Raw genomic sequence first — 19,328 nt, 5'->3', positions numbered from 1 at the left:
CCATGTATGCATTTGCTTGGCCATCTATCTGTGTAACTAAGAACTTTTTTCCTGTGCTACTGAAACACAGATGCAGAGACAGATCATTTGTTTGACACTAACATCAACAAGTTTTTAACAATCTACAGGAAATCATCCTCAAAGTAAACTATGCAGGATACAGTTTGAAGATGTTACTGATGGCATTTGGCTGTTTTCCTCTATGTCACCACAGGAAGCCAATCTAAAATGAAATCAATGGAAAAGAAGTTGCAAACTTGGAAATTGGAACATGTCATGAGGATATATTAAATGAAAGCAATTGATGGCAAAATGATAAGTAGTAACTGAACTTTGGAGACTAAGTAATGCTGAAAAAGGAATACTGCTGACAATAGCAGATTAGCACTGTTCCGGCTACTGCCCTCAAGGGGTGCTCTGTTCAGTGATAGTGATAGTAGTAAATGAATAGAGAAAACATTCAGTTTAGTAGACAATATTGAGTGGACAATTGCAGGAGTACAAAGGGAAATCAGACATGAACCCTACCGGGAAACAGATTCATAAATCCTGCTATGTGTAGGAGTAATGCTAACAAGATTCTCACTGTTGGTAACTTTGGGGTGTTATCTGAAGCAGCAGATACTGTCAAGATTCAAACTTCCTAACCATCCTCTTTTAATAAAAAGAAACACAACACTGTTCTCTGAAGTATGCTTCAGGATGATGAACATAAAGAAAGAAATGTATTTTGTTGGGTGGTGTGGGAATTGTGCTGGTCATTTTATATAATCATATATATATATGTATATACATTTTATATATCCACTCCATCTTCCTCACTCTTCTCCTGGCCATAAAAGTTTCGCCCATGTGAAACACATGGATTGGGACTGCCTGTCGGCTCTTTGAGAAGCTTACAGAGGCTTACAGAGCTTACAGAAGCTTACAAAGACACATCAAATTGAAGGGGAAATCAGGGTGTTGTTGCCTGGCCCCTTCTGTACCTTTCAACTGAAACTTTCTTTTTATCCTTTTATAATTCTTCCCTTCTGGATCCAACTTTACCTCACTCCTACCTCCCTTTGTTCTTAGAGGAGCAATGGCTCTGTTACTAGTATCCCTGGCTTCTGCCCCATTCCTTAGGATTCCTCCCCACTCCATTCCTTTCTTTGTAAATAGTTCTTTCGTTGTTTCCATTAAGTTATCCTAGGTGAGAATTAACTCCTTTGCTTATGGAAAGTTCCAGTTGAGTCACTAGCTGATCAACAGGACTAAGGAGGGGCAGAGTGGAGGCAGAATCCAGGACCTTATGATTAGAATGATGTAGTCTGAGCAGGAACCCTAAGAGATGAGAAAGATAAGGCATGCCCTGGTTCAGGACTTGTGCAGATCCCTGCGATTTCTCCTGGATACTAGATACTGAGAGCTGTTTGGGAACAGGAACCTTTGGGGCCACTGTTCCAAAGCCTGAAAAACTGAAAACCTCATTGCCCCTTGTGCCTGAGGTTACATTTTAAGTCCAAGGCTACTGAATGAGTGCGAACAGTGCTTAGACTGTATCAAAGGATATTGGGTAACCTAAGGCCTTAAATAAGGACTGCAAATAATGTCAGCTTTTATAGAAATCATTTTTTTAATCTTTCTTTTGTGTGTGTGACGTGTGTATATGTTTGTGTGTGATCTATGTGTTGCGTGTATTTGTGTGAGTACAGGCTACACATGCCATGGTGTATGTGTAGAGATCAGAAGACAACCTTGGGCACTGATCCTCGCCTTTTTACTTTGATGTAAAGTCTTTTTGCTGGTTGCTGCTGGGTATACCAGACAAACTGGCTCTCAAGCTTCAGGATTCCCTTGTCTCTGGCTCCCACCTCTGTGTATGAGCAGTGGGATTACAGACATGCATTATCATGTCCAGCCTTTGAGTTTTGGGAATGTAAACTTCTGTCTCACCCTTGTACAGAAAGCTCTTTACACACTGGGTCATCTCCCTAGTTGTGTTAGCTTTTAGATCCAGATGGAAGTAGGGGGAACAAACCAATATCTTAGCTTGGGTGGGCTAACCTTAATTTCTTTTTTGATCTTTTTGAGATAGGGTCTCCCTGTAGTTGCAGCAGGCCTGGAACTTATATAGACCAGGCTGGCCACAATCTCACAGAGATCTGCCTGCATCTGTCTCCTGAATGTTGGAATTAAAGGCATGTACCACCATGCCCAGCTTTCTAACCTTGATTTTATTTAATTTCTTTTCTGGGTACTTTCATATTCACCAAACCATCTGCATGGTCTGTAATCTACCCCTCAAGATAAAAATCCTGGTCTCAGAATCTAAAAAAGAAAAAAAAAAAAAAAAGCCCTCAAACAAAAAATATGTAATTGTATTTTAGAATGTAAATTCACAATTCTATATGTCTACTATAGTTTTTGAATACTATTACTGACAAAACTGTACTACCAAGCTTCAACAATAATGTGAAATTCATTACTGTTGCTGTAAAGTGAGCTTGCCATTCACTCCCTTTGCAAATTCTCCAACCTATGCAAAATTTTTCACTGTAATCATGTTATTTATTAAAGAAACAATGCTAATAATATATTTTTAAAATACATTTAAATTTAAAAAATATTAAAAGATAAAAGGAAGTACTTTGAGGATTGGGGAAATAGTTCAGGAGGCAGAGTGCTTTCCTGGTATGTACAAGGTCCTGGATTCAATCTCCAGTGCTGTGAAAAGAAAAAGGAAAAAAAGAGAAGTGTTTTATTTCCCCATGGTCAAGAGGGCTGCCTGGATAGTTAGCCAGACTGACGAATGTTATCTTTAAATGTTAAAACACTTTTGATCTGGAATTCAGCAGCATCTCTGTTTCCTTAAAACCCACAGTGTGCTACTCTTTTAGCATGGTAATAGCAGCAGACTCCACTTCAAACTTGACAGATAGTACTTGGGTCAGCATCTTCACTACTAGAGAAACAATTCCAAATATACATTTTTTTCCTGTGGGAGAGAGTGAAAGCTGCTCAGTTAACTGTGTCTTGTTTCCCTTTGACTTCAAGGATTCTTGTTCAGCAGTACAGAATTAGGAACCTCGTTATATTACTCTCCTTAGGTTAATTTGATTACATTGCTACCTGAACATTTTTTTTAAAGATTTATTTTTATTCTTTTAATTGTGTGTGTGCGCGCGTGCACCTGTGTGTCTATACACATGAGTGCAGATGCCTGTGGAGGCCAGAAAAGAGCATCAGATTCTTGGGAGCTGGAGTTACAGGTGAGTGTAAGCTACCTGATATGGGTGCTGGGAACAGAACTCAGGTCCTCTGCAAGATCAGTAAGCATTCTTAACCACTGAGCCACCTCTACAGCCCTGCTTCAACGTGTTTTACATTTTGTTTTGTTTTGTTATGTTACCTTTTGAGACAGGGTCTCACTATTCAGCCCTGCCTAGCTAGAACTCACCATGTAGATCAGGCTGACCTCTAACTCAGAGATCTGCCTGCCTCTGCTTCCTCTGTGCTGGGATTAAAGGTGTGCATCACCACACCCAGCAACCTCAACATTTTTAATAAGAAACACAATTCCAAATAGATAATAATGATTACACCAGCCAGACAATGCATGTTTTTCCCAATAATGGTACAATGAAATTTGTTAAACATTTGGTAGTATTTTCATCTATGCTATAACAAAATACTATAGTCTGGGTGATTTATAACAACTGAAGTTTATTTCTCACACTCCTGGAAGATGGCATTAACTAGGTGTCTTCGTGTGATGGAACAGCAGAAGAACAAAAGAGAATCTAAGGTAGCTCCTTCCCACATTTTATTACAGTCATGAAGCAGAGCCTATGACTTAGTTACTTCCCAGAAGTTCTCATCTAACAAAACCACTACAGAAGTTAAGTTTCTACACATGCATTTGGGGTTGAGAGGACTGTGGGGAATGTAGCCACTCAAAGAAGGGTGAAACAGCTTCCCAACATCAGGAAGTCTTCCATACTCCATTCTGCTCCACCATTCCTTACCACCAGAGGAATGCGGAACCATGGGTAGGTTCATGGTAGGGGATCAAAACTCCAGACTCATGAGAGGGCACCAGAGCTGTATTTCATTGGCGGGGACCACTACTCCAGTTCCTAGGACAGGACAACAGTTCCAGCTCACAAGAGGGGAGAAGAGTTCCAGGCTCACAGGCGGGAACCACAGCTTCATTTCAGAGAAGGGGATCACAACTCCAGATCACAGGAGGGGACCACAGCACAAGGTGGGGGGTACAGGAGGGAGTCACAGTTTCAGGTTCACGAGGGGTCCACAGCTTCAGCTCATAGGAGGGGACCCCAACTCTGGCTCATGGGATGAAACGACAGTTCCAGCTCATGGGAAGGAATGGGAACACAGCTCCAGCTTCAAGGGAGGCAGTCACAGTCCCAGACTCACTGGAGGAGACCATAGCTCTGGTTCATGAGAGACAAGCACAAAAATTATTTTCTTAAATGATTTTTCTAAAAAAGTTAAGTGATGGCAACCTTGAAATGTTGCTTAAATTTCTTGGTTGAGAGAAGATGTGTAAGTGAGCTACAAGTGACTGCACCATCAATATGACTTTGTCTTTAATTTCTCATCAGAACCAGTTGTGACTTGGCTAGTCCAATTTGGATCATCTGTGACATCTGTTTTATCTGGACTCATACCTGAATGAATTGGATGTGCAGATATTTTTGCAAGCATAGTGAGTGGGTTCAATGAAGAAAATCCTAATGGTGAAGTTGCCACATGACTGCAAGGGTTTGGAGTTTGGCGAGCTCCTATTTTACAGAAAGTTGGACAGCTCCTGCCCTTGCTTTATTAATATCCTTAGCACAAAAGTGAACTAAGTAACAGAAATCAAAAGGCAAACATTGACACCGGAAGATCCCAAGACTTAGCACAAAACACATTCTAAAAGTCATTAAACAATTTTGAAAAGAAATTCAAGCTGCGAGGACTGAGCTCTGAGATCCGAACAATAAGCTCCATGAATTGGAACAGAAGCTTTCTGAAAGAAATGTCTACAGTTTTGAAGAATTCTTTTCCCAGACAAGCTTCTTTGTGAGGGGATTTTTTTTTTTTTTTTTTTTAGCAAACATGCCTATTTTTGACTCAGCTTAGAAATGAAATATTTCAAAAGCCCTTTTAAGCCCAACATCTCTAAAACTACTCCTTCAAAGTTACACTTTAAGGGGTACTATGGGGGAGAGGTTAAGAGGGATAGCAAGTTGGTGAAATTTTTACAGGTAGGATGAAAACACATGAAAGTCATTACCCCCATTAATTTCTTTAATGTTTTAGATTAAAATAAACAGTGGAAAAGATGGTAATATTAGCCAGGATGGAAAAGTGTTTCAACATTCCGTTTTAATGAAAGAAAGTATAAAAATTGCCCTTTTTCTAGCTTTAGGAGTTTTATGAGACATATTTTCACTGGCTTTGTTTTATGCAATTAATGTCATTGAGTATAAAAATAGTACCAAAACTCAGAATATACTATTTGCAATTTGTATAAAACAGAAGGACAAGAGTCTCTAAAAACACATCTTCTATAGAAATGTTATCAAACTTGGGATTAATTGACTTAGGTAATGACTAATGACTATCCACACATTTAGGCCTTAATTAGTACAATTGCAGTTAGTTTGATATTCATCATGCACACAAACAAGTGTGGTAAGAGTTAGAATAAGAGAATATTTGCCTTTTTTAATGCTGCACAGAAATATTAAGGGGTGTGTGTGTGTGTGTGTGTGTGTGTGTGTGTGTACATTGTACATGTGTGTGCCTGAATGAGGAGGCCAGAAGCTGGATCAGGTGTTTTCTTCATTTGCTTCTCCACCATGTTTTTGGAGACTGTTTCTCACTAAACCTGGAGCTCACTGATTGGCTAGACTGACTGGCCAGCAAGCCCCAGGAATCCCATCTCTACCTTCCCAACACTGGAATTTACAGGCACATGCTGATGTACCTGCCCCTTAACCTGGGTCCTGGGATCAAACTTGGTCCTCAAGCTTGCATGACAAATGCTTTACCCACTGATTCATAGTGATATGTATCTCTGAACTTGAACATTATAAATACTAATTAAAGCAGGTTTTTTTTCCCCTTACCATCAATTTCTGTGGTTTTTGAACAATTCAATATCAAAGTTCAAATTTAATGAAAAACAATGTGGGGTTTTGAAGAAATGAACTTAAAGCAGCTCAAGTTTACTCTATTCCAGTTGGAGGGGGGGTACTCTTCACTGAAGTTTGAGGGCACTGCTCCTATTTCTTTGTGGCATTGTGTTTTCTCCATGAAGTCACCAAACAAAACTCTGTGAGGACAGGTGACATATTTTGTTTTTGCCAATTAGTTCTCTCTCTTTAAGCGGCAGCCTTGCCCAGGCTAGCCAATTAGATCTACCTGTCCACAATAATATTTGATATCTAGCTTCTTATAGAATTTGATAAATGGATGCAGGATGAGAAATGCTCTTCCCCAGAGCACATGTGGTGAAAGCCATCTAGCTGGAGTGCCAGCAGCCTTCATTTCTGACTGTTCCGACAAAGGTCTGCAGAATGAACCGGGGAGAAAAATCAGAAGGAAAACCGAGGGGGTGTCAAGCTCAACGTCAGATGGTGCTTGAAGCTGTAGACTAAGAGGGGTGTAGAGCACAGCATCAGATAGTACCTGAAGCCCTAGACTTCCTATGGGGCAATCATTTTCTTCTGTTTCATTCTACTGTGTTTTAAGCTACTTTGTGTGGGTTTCTGTCCCTTACAGCCAAAATAACCTTGGCTAATTCAACAAACAAGCAACAGGAAAGCTGAAATGGAACCATTTCCATAAAATTACAAGGCAATGCTTTTTAGCTGCATAGAGCAAAAATGGACTTTCTGTGTCTGCATATACAGAGTGAGAAAGTTCTCTCTTTAATGGATCCTGAACATAGATGATTAGCATCATCTGCTAATTATGCTGGTGGATGACATGCTTTAATTTGTCAGTTAATTGAGAAAGGTTTTAGTTTTTAAACTTCTAAATTGTATTTAAATGAAAAGATAAAAAAGTATGTATTTGCCACGCACAGCATGTTTTAAAGTATGTCTGCATTGTGAAATGTCTGAATCTAGCTAACAAACTTGGGCTTTTCCTCCCATAGCTATCACTTTTATGATGACAATGCATCCACTCTCAGCAGTTTTCAATAATAAAATAAAGATTTTAGATCTGCATGTACATATCAAAAGCACCATTACCTTAGTAAAAAGCAGGTCCATGGCTCATATTTTTAACTATGTGGAAACAAATTGCTGTTTGATAAACTGTTCAATGACAATGGGCTTTGCCAAGTAGGTAGGTAGTTTGAATTAAAAACCAGAAGTTTAGGGAGGTTAACAGTAAAAGATTCAGAGTAATTCATCTAACCTTACACTATCACCACCTCTCACTACCCACACACAAAACTGCATGCAAATACACTTAGTTGCTGAACATTGCAAAGAAATACAATCCAGACTTAAGGGCAGGTTTATACAAGATAAGCCAAAAGAAGTGAAACTGTATGGAAAATTTGGTGGTGGTTGGAAAGATTGTAAGAAATCTGAGTTTCACAGGCTGTATCTCCACAGCAAGGTAGTTTGACTTTTCATCAAAATTGCATATGATTTCAAGTCCATCCGAGTATTTGCCTGAAGTAATTTTTACTGTTGGCACAATAAAGTGGTTTGTATTACCAAGTACCCCTCCATAACTGAGAATGCCTATGTACTGGGCTACTGTCCATGAACTTTGTATATGTTTCACTGCCCTTTCACACTGATCTCCGTGTAGTACTCAAAGTCTTTGTCTTGGAACCCTGCAACTCTGCCCAGGATCACTGTTCCCTTTATAGTTTCAAACTATAGTTGCAGGTAAATCCTAAAAGTGAAGATAAGATGAAAATCAGAATTTCTCCAGTGGCAGAGTTGGAGCTGGACACAGAATGCTCAGAGACCAGTCCTGTGCTATCCACAAGCCATTACTCAGATGCTTGCACACAGCTAGACACTTTCCACTGTATTCATTTGGTTAATGCATATGTCTCAATACAGTATTACAGATCTGGACTAGAACTTAGACTATCTGGATGATTCATTGTGCTAGATAACTAAAAGCAGTATTATTGAACAGTAATAATTCTTTATCGAGTTTTGCTGAGTAACAAAAGCATTTTATTTATTTATTATTTATTTGTTTGAGTTTTTAAAAATATTTTATTTTATGTGTATGAATGTATTGCCTGCATGTATGTGAGTGCATCCATGCCGTGCAATGCCACAGAGGTCAGAAGAGGGCTTCGGATTCCCCTGGAACTGGAGTTAAGGACCGTTCGTAGCTGCTATGTGGGTGCTGGGAACTGAACCCGGGTCCTCTGAAGAGCAGTCAGTGCTCTTATCCACTGAGCCATCTCTCCAGCTCTGCATATTATTTATTAAAGATTTTATTTATATTTTATGTGTATGAGTGTTTTGCTTGCATGTATGTAAGTGCACCACATGTGTGCAGTGCTCAGAGACCAGAAGAGGGTGTCGGATCCCCTGGAACTGGAATTACAGATAGCTGTTAGCTGCCATTTGGGTGCTGGGGATTGAACCCAGGTCCCCTGGAAGAACAGCAAGTGCTCTTAATCACTGAGCCATCTCTCCAGCCCCACAAATATTTTATAGGCATAAACTCATTAATGATTCTTAGCTTATTTTAAGTAGAAAATCATACCAATTATTCTCCCAGACAATTTGATTTTCATTTCGGTAAGTCTTCTTTACTTCACTTACTAGGTCTAGGGCCATGTTTTATTTGTTTTTGAGCTGACATATCAAGATGAGGGAGACGTGTGAAGGCTGGTGAGATGGCCCAGTGTGCACAGGTGTTTCCTGTCAAGCCTGATGACCTGAATTAGATTCCTGGGACCCAGGTGGTGGAAGGAGAGAATCAACTCCTTCAAGCTGTCCTCTGGTCTCCATACATGCACTGTGGTGTGTGCATATCAAGTTGTGGTGCATGCTGGCATGCATGTGCATACACACATTCAGTAAATTAGTGTAATTAAAAAACTTGAATACGTGTAATTTAAAAATAAATGTATGTAACTAAAACTTAAATGTATGTAATACAAAATTAAATGAATGCAATTAAAGAATTTTAAATTGAAAGTTCAAAACCACTCAAGTAGCATAGTGAACACAGCAAAACTGAAGAGTTTCCTGTAAATTTCTGATAGTCCACTTTTATATGTTATCCTTCTTTTTGACCAATTAAGAGAGTTAGAAAACTGTTTTTGTTTTGCAGAGTCAAATATCCTTTTAAAAACTTGGAAGCAGTGATCTTTAAGAATTCAGGATTAAAGAACATCAAGTATGCCCCAAAGATAATATTTTATTAATATTGAAATGCAAATTTATTTCATTAGAAATTTACTTATTTTGTAAGATGGAATGATAATAGCTGCAGCATAACTTTTAGGGAAAATATGTTGAGTCTGAATAAAGTTTTATAATGAACTTACTGTTTTTTTAGTAGTTGAGTGCTTTTCTGTAAGGCTAAATTGCATAAAAATCAACGTCTCCAAGTTTTCTAATTTATGTGACTTTGACAAGTGTAATCAATCTTCTGTGTTCAATTTTCTCATCTAAAAATGGGACTAATAAACAATTCTGCATCTCAATGATTTGTTGAGACAATTAAAAGAATGCTTAAAGTCACTAAGAAGTGTTCAATAAATGTTAGCTAGTCATATTAAAAATACAAAAAGGTTTCACATTGCTATTTCTATTTGGTTTTTTTCTGGCAGTCTCCAGCCAAGTCTGACCTTGAATGTCTGGCCTTGAATCTCCAACTCTCCATGTAGCTAAGGATGGCCTAGAATTTCTTATCTCCCTTCTTCCACTTTCCAAGTGCTGGAATTACAAGTGTGCACCACAACATCTAGTCTCTACAAGAACTCTGCCAACTGAACTACACCCCTTGACCTCAGATTGCTTCTTAAAGCTGATTATACAATTAGTACTATCACCCTATATGTTTCTGTATTTTTAATGAGGAGAAGTGATTCTTTTCACAGAATAAATATTTTTTCTAGTTAAGAAAATCTTCAATTCCCCTGTTGTCCTGGGAGTATGTGTGTGTGATTAATCTGTGAATCTGGTTCTAATACTAAGATGAGCCTGATGTGAGTCAAAGTCCTAGGCTGTAATCTTTTCTTATTGCTGTAATTACCTTTCTGGAATACTGGAAAATCAGTGGTTAAGATGTTAAATGTTAATACTGCAAATAGGAATGTTGTCATAACTGCATAATAAGAAATTAATCGGAAGCCAGACCTGGTACCTTGCCGGGGCTACAGAGTGAGTTCAAGGCCAGCCTAGACAGCACAGTGAAATTCAAAATAAAAGATATGAAAATGCCATAATGAAACATTACTTTGCAAGCTACTTTCAAAAATAAACAACAAAATGGCAGAGGATGTAGGTAGGTGATACTGCTGGTTAAGCATGAATGGGCACCAGAGTTGAATCCCCAGGAAATAATAATAATAATAATAATAATAATAATAATAATTAAAAGCCTGTTGACAAATGCTCATACAGATTATGCTTTATATTGAGTACTTCTGTTTTACCAGATTGATTAAATGATTCCTGTCTTTAAAATCATTGCTGAGAAAACAGCTGTTTCATTCTGAGGGTTGGTGACATGTGTCACACATTATTCAGGCCAATGTTGTAGGGTTTTTAGTGACTAGTTTTCTAAGAAAGGTTTGCTTAAGAGTGCACACATTAGTGTCTGCAGAGGTTTTATTAAGATGGAGCATTAGATCCAGTACTAATGACTCACGAGTAAAAATGCACTGAACTAAATGGAGCAAAATGCATCAAGTTCTTGATTAAAACATGTTAAACACATATGCGCAGCCATAGACTGAAAGAAAATGGAAAAGGTCTTGCTTTTAGATTGGCTTCGAGCTTCCAGGCTGTTCCTCTCACTATTAATCACACTTGGCTGGTAGAACACTTGTGTGCTGTCATTTCTTAAGAGAAGCTGCCATTGTGTGAAGATGGATATGCCTTTTTCTTCCCTGTTTTCCCATAAGATGAATTCTCAATCTCAATTGCTTCCTCATAGCACGGGCACTTATCTTTGCCTTCTGTATGCTGGAGGAGAACAAGCTTCTGCATTTCTTTGTTTCTCACAAATATGAGACAAGTGTCACTCCCCCACATGTAGCTGCTCTTTATAGTCCCGGCCACACATACCTGCTTTCAGGAGCAAACTCGTGACAGAAACCATGGAAAAGAGAATCTCCAACAAGGTGGAAATCAACTTGATAAAAGTGATCTATTTTTTCCCATTTGAAAGAACAAAGCGTGCCCTCCCCCTTTCTCTTTCTTTCTCTTGAACCACTTTTTCAGAAGAAGACCAGTTTTAGTCAAGCTTTCAACCAAGAACATCCTCTTAACTCAGTTTCAAAGCAGAGGCAACAGGACAAAATGCCCACGTAATTAGGTTGAGGTTCTTTACCAGCACAGACTGGTTGAAATCTCTTGTCAGCAAAGAGTCAAGATTTCCAGCACAATTATCATTTGCTCTAAAGAATGCCTACATGGAGATAATATTCCATTTATAGAGTGATATTTTCAAATAAGAATGTTAGAATAACAATGCATCAGGCCTAAGAGAATTTGACCTTTGAGAATGGCTTTATTCCTTTCCCAGATGTAAACCTTCAACTTCCTGGGAATCTCACAAACAAGGCAATAAACTTTTACTTATAGTCCAAACATCTTAACTTCCCATGAAACCTTGGTGATCTGAGGATTTTCCTATTCAGCTATGATCCCATCCACTGCACCTAGGGGACTGCCCCATGATCTCTTTTAAGTTCCTTAGCAAGTCTGAAATGTATCTTCAGAACCCATCAAAATATACAGTTATTGTAAAGACATTTAAACACAACGTTTTCTCTTGAGAAGCTGCACTGACACGTGGATCTATCTTATCCTTTCCCTGAGTATTTTTACTTAGTTTTCTTCCCCAGCCCATGCTTAAATGCCTTCCTAATAAAATCCAACTTTCTAGTCCAGAAATTCTTTTTTTAAAAAAACAAAGATCCTTGGTCTTCACTAGAATAGAGTTCTCTGAGAAGTTCTGCCCAGGCTGCCGCAGGGACAGCTCAGAGCTGTGTCTCCAGGCCACGCTCATTGCTGCTGAGAATCCTACTCAGGTGGGCCAACTCCTTATGACTTAATCACCTCCTAAAGATGCTGCATCTTTTTTTGAGATTTGTTCTTATTTTGTGTATGAATGTTTTGCACACATGCATATTAGTACACCTATGCATGCGATGTTCATAGAGGCCAGAAGATGGCGTCAGATCCTCTGGAAATGATGTTATAGACAATTGTTAGCTGCCATGTGTGTGGTGGGAACTGAGCTCAGGTTCTCTGTAACAGAAAGCAGCCAGTGCTCTTAACCACTGAGTCATTTCTCCGGTCCTAAGGTCCTACTTCTTGTTGAGTACCGATACATGAAGCTTTGAAGTGGAGATGCCAACATTCAGACTGGAGCGATATCTTTTCAAAAAGATCTTCTTGTATAATCTTTTAATTTTTTTCCAAGTGAAAAATTGAGGTTTGGAAATAAAATTCAGCAAGCATTGTGTGAAAAAGAACAAGCAGTATAGGCATAGCCATATGAACTTTCTTTTTTATATACATTAAAGGAAGTAAATGGACTGAAAATCTAGTGCAAGGATACTACATACAGGGAGATATGCCCAGTTAATTGCACAGTGAACAATGTGGGAGAGCTATCTGGGAGACTTTAGATATGAGTCCAGAGAAGTCAGTGGCTTTAAGAAATACGGACATGGAATTGCCATTTCTTTATATTCGCAGGGTGAGCTGCTCACAGGGCTCCCAGTGAAGTGACATTTTTGCAAATGTTGGCTGGCCAAAATTTGACTATGGGTTGGTTGCTTTTTCGTCTTCTTAAAGAGCATACTAACTGACAACCCACTGCCATTAGGAAAAAATCTTTTATGAGAAGAAAATAACTTGAATATACTATTGGAAAATCTGCCTTTCAGCAGTTTTAATTTCATTTAAATCTCATAAACTACAAGCAAAATGAAATTATTGCTGGTAAGGAAATATTCCTTCTCACACAGAGTAGCTATAAGATTTATGGTCTTTGACCTCTGGGTCCTACAGTGTGAACTCCAGGTTCATCTTTCTTGCTACAAGCAGACATTTGCAAAGATGATCCCATCAGTAGGTGGCAGTAAGTTCTTACTGTTTTTGTTATTCTGCTCTGTGGAAGGAAGATTAAATCCACTTTGGAGAAACGGAATATAAAGAGAATATTGTTCTACCTTTAGGCCAATATAAAGAACAATAACTCAGTATTTTTCAATGGGAGTTTTGACTCTTTTCCCCCATTTTAATTTGAGGCACAATTGAAATACTTGTGTATTCTCGGTGGACTCTCCTCGAGCTAGGATGAACTTGTGTTCACAACAGAATAAACAAACATAGAACAAGACAGGGAAGGGTGTTGTGTAAATCAACATCTGAGGAAACGTGTGGTTTCCTAGGGTGTCATGGCCCAGGAAGACCTGCCAGGCCTGAGAGCAGCTGCTTCCGGTACAGCAGGCAAAGGCGGTCTGCTTTCCAGGGTTTGCATATGAAACAATTATCCTTCCAATTGCACGTTAAATGGAATAAGTGTTTCTAAGACATGAAAACAACCAAACTCAGAAAAGAAAAGGGGCTCTTGAATTTGCGGTTCTTTTTTGCTTGTGGTCTTCAGCCCTTGTGGTTGTTCATATACAAAACAAGCTTCTTTACAGATGGAATCTACCCGACTTTGCTGTGAAAGGAAACACAGCAGGAGACCCAGCAACGATTTGTTGACGCTGAAAACTGACTTTATAATTTAGCTCTGAGCCTGAACGCAGCATAAATCTCACTCTAAATCAGAGCAGCAGATCCAAAAATGTAAGGCAAGCAGAGAGAAACATGAATTTTTTCCTCATACTTCTCTTGTTAGTACAATTAGAACAACAACCGGCTCCTTTATTGCTTGTCATTTAGCAGTTAGCTAAGTAAAGTGACAATTTTAGGCTACAGTAGACAGAGCCACAGAAAAAGGAAAACATAGTGAGTAAGGAGTTGTGGTTACTGTCATATTACGCCAACAGATTCTGCCGGGTTTTTAAGACAAAAACAGCCTTTCTACTGTGGTGAATTATGTTTGCATAGCTCAACTTCACAGACTTCCTGTTGGAATGAATCAGCTTCTGTTTTCTGCTCTTTGCTTTCCCTAAAAAATCGAGTGAGGCCACACAGATTCAGTTGACTGTTTTAAAAATGACTTGGGAATATATGCTTAACATTTCCCTCTTCTTGACAGCAGAAAGCTTTTGACCAAGAGCCTTCCTGCTCACGTAACCACGATGTACAAGGTAGGATGCTTACTTTACACACAAGCCTTATGTTATAACCTTTGTTTCTGCACAGAGCCATGACATTCTGTCCCTTTCAGTCTGTGCTGTAGCAGTTGGCAGAAGAAAAGGCACTGTGGGTGCATCACAAGGTAAACGTCTCTATTCCTGCTTTCCAAATCTCATAGATGACAGGCACATTCATGCACAACTGTCATTCTGGTTTTTAAGGGTTTCTTTTCTATTTTGAAACAAATGTTTTAAAAATGCAAAATGAATTTTATTTTTGGTGAACAAAGTCCTTTAACAAGCCCCCCAGGATCAGTTGTTTTCCTACTAGAGATGAGTGATGGAAGCATCCTATAAGGGGGGACCAATGCCCCTGCCAGATACCACAGGTTAGCAAATAAACCAATTACCAGGCATGGACTCCCTCTTTTGGAGTTGTTGACCAGGAAGTCCCATAGACCCTAAATAATACTGGTTATTGCCACTGCACTTGGTTACCCACCATAACTTGACAGTAAGACCCTATTGTTAAAGACAATCGAGCAAGTATTGACCTCAGAGCTTCATCTCTCCTGGGTAGCCTTTACAGTGCTGGAAGGGACTACCCATGTTACCGGAAGAGAAAGTAATCATTAATCTAGACCAGCTGTGAACCCTGTTTGCTACAGTAATGATTGGAAGTGATAGCTGCTGGGAGAGGTAGAGTCGGTTTTTGTTGAGAGTGTGATACCAGGTAGTTGATGAGGCTCCAGGGGATGGACCCACATCCAGGCACATTTGGGGAACACAAATCAGACTCAATAGGCCTTAAAAAATAATAGACATGAAGTAAGTGGGGTGGATGGATCTTAGATGAGATGGAGGGGGGTGTCTGAATATGATAAAAATATATGGCATGGAATTCTCAAAGAATTGTTAATGTTATTTGAAAAATAAATTATTAAATTAAAATTTAAAAGTTGGTAGCTACTTGTAGTCCAGAACCAAAGTACTCACTTCTTTTATCTGTAAGTCACTTAACATATATATATATATATTTCTTTTCTTTTCTTTTCTTTTCTTTTCTTTTCTCTTCTTTTCTGAGACAGGGTCTTCCTATACAGTAGCTGACCTAGTCTAGAACTCACTATGTAGACCAGGCTGGCCTGGATCTCAAAGCGATCTGCCCGACACTACCTCTACGGTGTTCGGATTAAATGTCTATGCCACTATGGACAGCTTTATACTTTTTCATTTAATATAATTGTTCTTCTTTATTGTGGAGCTGAAAATGACCCCTGTGTCAGGTGAATTGGTTGGAATGACTTCAACAAAACATATAAGTAGCACCATAATTTGCTTTCTGAACCTCTCTAATCTGTGAGATCAAAGGGGATGAGGTGAGTGCCTGAAATCTTACAAGCAGGAGCTTGTAAGAAGTAGTGAACTCTAGCAGACACATCCTGTGACACAGAACACCATGAAGACACATGAACAGGATCATGGAGACCTACCACAACATTGTCGAAAAAAAGGTATGATGTAGTATTCCAACAGGTTTAGGCTAAACATCAGCTCAGCTGTTTTTGACACGTAGTCTGTGTTTTTGAGAAATAATTGAAATTTTGGGATCCTCAGCTCCCTTATTTTATAATAGCTGAGCTGTGACACCTACTTTACAAAAGTCCATAAACATAATGATGTAATAGAAGTGTTCAGCATCATTCATGAAACATAGTAAACCACTTAAAATGTGTAGTTACTCAAACAATAGCAGCAGCAAAAGTCATTTCATGGGTACTTGCCACTAACTGCAGCAAAAGGAGTGTGTGTGGTGGAAGCTAAGTGGGTTTTCTGAGCTTTAAGCCCATCTCCTGCAATGATGTGACCTTGGGGTGATCGTTTAACCTCCCTGTGCCTTAGTATTTGGTTTATACAGAGGAGGTAATCATGACTCAAGCATCATAGCATTGTTGCAAGTGATACAGGGAAACTCAGAATCCCCTCTTAGGGATTAAAAGAATTTATTTAAATTAAAAGAATTTAAAGGGCTGGAGAGATGGCTCAGCAGTTAAGAGCACTGGCTGTTCGTACAGAAGACCTGGGTTCAAATGCCAGCACCCACATGGTGGCTAATAACTGTTGGCAACTCCAGTTCCAGGGGATCTATACTTTCTTCTGACCTCCACAGGCATTGCACAACATGGGTGTACTTACATAATGTAGGTGTTACACATACAAACATTAAATAAACAAAGTTAAAAAATCATAAATAAAGAATTCAAGAATGAGCTCAAATGGAAGCTTAAAGACAATTTTATTAGAATTTAAAAGAAAAGCCTCCAGGGCAGACTAGCTGTAAATCCCAAAGCGATCCAAAGGAGAACAATAGAGGAGAGAAGGGGAAAAGAAGCCATGCCATTTTAAGTGAGCATAGAGCTCAGACATGCAGTAGACAAGCAGCCACATGATGGGGAGGGGAACTTAAGAAAAAGTATAATAAAGTTCAAGAATGTTGAAAAAGCCCAAAGTGTTAGGGAAAGCATGCTTAGAGAAGAGAGAGAAACAAGAAAAAGAGAAGTGACACTTTTCTGGAGAATTCAGAAAAGGGGAAAACACAAAACTGTGTATAGCCTTGTAAACTACTGTAACAGGGGTTAGGGATTCTGTGTAGGAAAGTTCTCATTAAAGCACCAATTATTCTGCCGATCTCTTTAGCATGGCTTAAGGTGAACCCACCTTCTAGGGGTGGTCCCTTGGCTGAGTGATTAATTTGACAAAACCAGAATGTTAGGTCTTCACCCAGGCCAGAGACTCTCCTATAACATAAGGATTAATTGAGATGATGAATATATAGTAGTGAGGTCTGAAAGCAATCAATGATGCTATCTTTTTGATGATGACTATTATTACCTTCTCCTTTCCAGGGGTTATATGTGGGAAGAGATAGTGCTTTTGGTGCTAAAAGCTGATATATGTATGTATGTGTATGTTTTTGAGACATGATCTCCTTGTAGCCATAGTTGTCCTGAAATTCACTCACTGTATAGACCAGGCTGGCCTTCCTCTCACAGAGATCCACCTGCCTCTCCCTTCTGAGTCCTGGGATTAAAGGTGTGCACCACCATTCCCAGCAATTGTATACTATACTGATAGAGCTACATACTGTGATAGCCTTAAAAGTCCTTACTGAGCAAAAGACCTTACCTCACTCTGAATATTCACATCAAAAACACAGATGTGAACGTGACATAAGTGAGTATGATGAGCTCATGCTTTCCAGTCATTTTGAATCTCACTATCTTAATTGGTATTTTAGGAACACTGGAAGCCTATAATTAATTATCATGGGTAGAGAGAAAAATCAAAAGGATCTTTCACATGGTGTTTTTCAGCATTTCATGAGTACAAAATAAAACACTCTTGCATCTTAATGTCACAAAGCATTTCTGCACATGTAATTTTGTTTTAGCTTCTTATAGATGGATGGGGGTGGTATTTGTATCTCATTCATCTTACAGTTAAAAAAAGAAGTTTGGAAATGTGAAGTGTTTTGTTTCAAATCACACAACTTTGAAGCTATAAGTTAAAAATATTACTCAACAGTGTTTGGTTAGGTTGAGTTTTGTAGCTTAGTTTTAGGTAACATTAAATTGCAGCATCACAAGGGCATTGGAATTACTACCACATCATGAAGAATATTTTTTTTTTCTGATTTCACCAATTCTGACAAAGAGAGACCCTTTAGACATGCCATGGCTTCTGCATTGGGCACTATTTTATTTTAATATTCTCTGAAAAAGACTCCGTGTTCAGAAAAACATTACGGATGCAAAGATTTGAAAAGCGCTTTTGCTTACAATAAACCTGCAATAATTTATACCATAATATTTCTAAGGACATATAAAATTGTTTATTCCTGTAGTCTTGCTTATGGAATTGTCTACATCTGTGAGACAATGGATCATCTCCAGATGTGCAGATGCCTCTGATAGGTGTGGCAGGATGTGTACAAATATATTTCCCTATTTCAAAAGTGAACAACAACAAAAAATAAAAGCACCTATGTGATTGAGAATGCAGCATGAAAAACAAGTGTGGGAAGATGGATGACCTTTGATGTCAACTTGATTTCTCATATCTATGTGGTCCAATTTCAGTTTGAATATTAGCTAAGAGATCTGCAGTCCTCTCATCTACAAGGCTAGAAAGGTGAAGGCAGAATATTTCAGAGGGTTCTCAAAACTCTAATAAAATCTCTCCTGCCAGATGACCCCCGATAAACTTCAGTCGTCCTTTCAGCAAAAAGTTTCCCAAGACAGGCTCAGAAAGGATGATGTTCACCACTATTAGGTTTTCAGCCAGCCATGTTAAGCAGCTCAGAAATTTCACTGGAATTTCTCCTTACTTGGCGGTTTTAGATGCAAATCCAACAGGAAAAGAACTTGATAGGAATATGTAGAAACTAGTTTTATAACACATTAAATGCACTTTTGTTTATCTAAAAGTAATATGTATCATTTACCTAATGGTGAAATGCATCAAAATTGAGATTGCTGTATACATCATGAGGTGAGATATTCATTTATGCCTCTATGCTGATGTGGTCACAGTGACACATTTTTCAATAGAACATCAATATGCTCTAGTGCCTGTAAAGTATGTTGTCACATCTGCACCCCCTTCAGCTTCTTGAGTATAAAGTCTTAAGATGTATTACTTCTATATTTTGCCTTGCAAAATGATTAGCAAAGTACGTTCTTTTCAGTGTGTTCAGAAGTTTCTTTGTTTCAGGATAACTTCAACATATGAAATCCATAGTGTTAAGCAATATTTTTTAAAACAGTTAAGCACTTTAAGTATG

This window comes from Nannospalax galili, unplaced genomic scaffold (genome assembly GCF_000622305.1).
Source record: "Nannospalax galili isolate Female #2095 unplaced genomic scaffold, S.galili_v1.0 scaffold925, whole genome shotgun sequence".
In the NCBI taxonomy this organism is placed as follows: Eukaryota; Metazoa; Chordata; class Mammalia; order Rodentia; family Spalacidae; genus Nannospalax; species Nannospalax galili.
This window is presented reverse-complemented; position numbering follows the sequence as displayed.